The sequence below is a fragment of the Aplysia californica genome, unplaced genomic scaffold (assembly GCF_000002075.1).
Source record: "Aplysia californica isolate F4 #8 unplaced genomic scaffold, AplCal3.0 scaffold00005, whole genome shotgun sequence".
Classification (NCBI taxonomy): Eukaryota; Metazoa; Mollusca; class Gastropoda; order Aplysiida; family Aplysiidae; genus Aplysia; species Aplysia californica.
The window spans coordinates 1,513,082-1,516,712 of record NW_004797275.1 but is presented as its reverse complement, the minus strand read 5'-3'; positions in this window follow the sequence as shown (position 1 = coordinate 1,516,712).

Genomic DNA, 3,631 nt, shown 5'->3' with positions numbered 1-3,631 from the left:
GGGTTGTTCAAAAAAATTATTTAAGGCCTGGTTATTTTGTTAAACTTCTTCTGTTAAAGGGTTTTTTTGGTTGGGGGGAGGGGGGGGAGGATTCTGATTATAATAATGTAGTTTATTGCTCTATTATGATTCTATTTTGTTTGTTCGGTTTCTTTTTTGTGTCTTACCCCTCTGTTTTTGTTTTGTTTTGTTTATTGATTGTTTCTTTGTTTGTTTTTTGGTTGGTATGATGGTTCTTTATTTATGGCGGAAATGTTTACCTTCGCTGGGCAATTTCTGTTGAACAATTTTCCGAAGTGAATGAAAACTGTGTAAGATTAGAACTTTACTCTCCAGTCTTTACTTTCAGCTGTTGTAATGAATGAGCAAATGGAGAAATGCTACACAAACAGCGACATGACGACTGAAGAGTGTAAACAGATAGGCATAGACGATATAAGGAGAGAGATCGAAACACGGGTCAGGGAAGGGAATATCCTCTCAGCAAACAATATTTCCTGCGAGTAAGACAATGTTTTCCTGCTATGTGGATGGTTGGTGGATGCTCTGGTGTGGTTTGCTTATTCTTCTTTTCTGTCAAGTCCTTATCTATTCTCTCCCCCTTCTTTTTTTTGCGTTTGTTTCTCTCGTGTAACGCCTCTAATCTTCGGCACTTTTATGACTTTATTGTTTTGCAAGTGCCGTAAAACACTTACTAGAACTAAAACCAAACATTGTTTTTTTTAAAATTATAAATGAACATAATTATGGTTTCATCTTCGTCGGACAATTTAGTTATTTAGGAAGTGTAAAAATTTTTTGTAAATTTTGCTATCTTCTTGTGTGTGTGTATGTGTGTGTATGTGTGTGTGTGTGTGTGTGTGTGTGTGTGTGTGTGTGTGTGTGTGTGTGTGAGTTTCATGTCAAGGAAACTTGCGGTTCGCTTTCCAAACGGCGTGCCATGAGCCTAACTGGAGTGATATAATTTCGACAACAGCCAGAAGAAAGCCGTTACGTAGCGGTAGCATCTAACTTCTCTTGCGGTTGTCTGTTACATTTTCACTCGACCAGAGAAGAGAGAACGGCAGCAGAGTGGAATGGTCGTGAAAGTGTAAAGACAAAAATTTAATTACTATCTTGGACAAGGGAGGAGGTTGTTGACTTTGTATCACGATGAACGTGTGGTCAGATTTGACTTGACATCCTAGAACTAAGCTTCTCTGACGAGTTTTTAATGTTCTCCATCAACATGACTTGGTACTATCAGAGATAAATAAAAAAAAGTGTCAGAGGTTCAGACTTGAAACCAGCATTACTGTAACGGATGTCAAACCTATTCCATACCGTAAATCAGGCATGAGCAAGTGTCTCCAAGTCGCGGACTAGATTAAGCGACTCCGAATATCTCACAGACCAAAGCAGAGCAGGAATAAATTGGATGAAATCGGTTGAAACACCCACGTTTTTAAGAGTGAGACTAAAACTGACACTAAAGCATTTGTTACTCAAGGACATTACATGGGATTGAAAATATTTACTTTAATTGCTTCCACTTGGGGCCGAAGCTGTTTGTTGTTATTTTTAAAGACGGATAGTTTTGTTTATATTTGTTATATATATCAACCCACGGCGGGCCACATTCATTGTTACCCCCCAGGGCAGTGCTACTGACTGAAGTGTCTTTAGGTCATTCCCTAAGGGGGGACATTTACATTACCATGTTCTGTTGCACAGTAAAATTGTAAATGGGCTGATTCATCGATGTCATGCTCATAACTGTGCCGGAATTGCAAGAGGAAACTGCTGCTTTTTTTCCTAATCCTTGCTATCGTCATTTTTTCCTCTACTTCTTTTGTATGTTTGTTACACCTTTGGGACCCGCTATTTCCGGGGTGCCTTGATAGTTAAAGCAGACTTTGTACTGTTGAAGATAGAGAGGTGAACATAGTAAGCCCGATTCCCTGTAAGGACTTTTTTGTTGGCATCCACCCCTTGGCGCTCATATGACCTCATGCAGTTGCGAGCGCCTTCAAAACCTCTACTAAAACTAAACATTCATTGTTAATCGTTGGGTCAACTCGCCGCCGACTTAGATCACTTCACTTAGGAAGCGAGCTTCGACTCTACCTATCAGAGCCAACAAAGGCTAACTTAAAAATGCAATGGCCATGTAGACAAACCCGGGTATTCCCATATGGGATCGAACTCAAGTCTTCTGCGTGTAACTTTTAATCGTCTAACTACTACATCAATGACTCTTGCACGATAGATTTGACCATCTAAAAAAATCACACCAAAAGAACTGTCTGTTTTCTTTCCTATTTCTGTGGAAAGAATATCTCCAAGCACGTGCGGAACTTCCTTCATGTACAAGAACAATGTAAACAAAAGTATTGAGTCGATGTGGATCTCCCGGGGAGCGCTCCCGACGCCAAGTTCGCTCACGCGGAAATAAACGTCCCTGAATCACCTCTTGTCGGAGCATTACCGTTGTGGAAGAATTGTTTTGGCTGATGAAAAGTGCAACTTGTTCACCGATCTCGGACGAGAGCTGTATTTAATAACCCTGCTTTCACTACCTCACATCGTTAGTTTTTGTTCCTTTCTATTTTCCTTTATGTTGCCCTCTCTTCATCTCATTAGTCAATCCTTACTCATTTCAAGCTCTTCTTCTCTTACTATTTTTCCATCAGTTCCAGCCACCCAGAATTAATTTCTTACTTTCTTTTTTTCTGTCCATCCTACGTTTGTTGATTTGTTTGGAGTAAACCCAAACTAAAACAAATTTGATCAGCACAGTGAAGCGTGATTTTCATTGTAATGACTTGTTCGCAAATCTAATATTGTCGTGTTTTTTTGCATACACGCTCAGTATTATGACATTCTGCAAAAGGATACATTAAATACTTTTCGACATGACTGCTCAGTGGACATAAGGATCATGACAATGTAGTTGTACTTACGTGAACTACAGAGAAAAAAAGGAGTAATGTGACATTTTCTTACGAACTGAAAATTCACATCCAGGGACTTCATGGCATGACATAGAGTTACCACCTCTGTAAGGGTTATGACTTTATGTCAGAGGTGAGATATAGGACACATTGGTTTTTATAGTCTAGAAAACCTCGCAAATAACTTAAATTCAAACGTGCCACTTTTGGGACTGAACCAAGGTCAGTCGGTTTATTCTGGCGATGTGGTAAAGAACATGAACACAAGTGTTATACCATGCTGTTTAGTGTATGTTTACTTTTCCAAAGAGTTTTATGGCACTTACAAAATAAATAAATCGTATAAGATCCAAAGGTAGAGGTGCTACAGAAGATAGAGAGTAACATACAAAGAAAATCGAATTCATGTCTGCTGGTGAAGAGCCATTGTATCACAAACACCAGAGAGAGAGAGAGAGAGAGAGAGAGAGAGAGAGAGAGAGAGAGAGAGAGAGAGAGAGAGAGAGAGAGAGAGGATTGGCTGTTGGCTGAGTAAATCAAATGTATTTTCAATATTAAATTCTACCACCGGAAGTAATCCTGGACCAAATTCGGCCTACGTTCCGTTTGCCTTGTCACTCTCGACCTTTACCCATTATGAAAGTTGCAGTTTCACAAGCCTGTCAGAGTGGGGGGCAGGGTGGGGTGTGAGTTCGGGG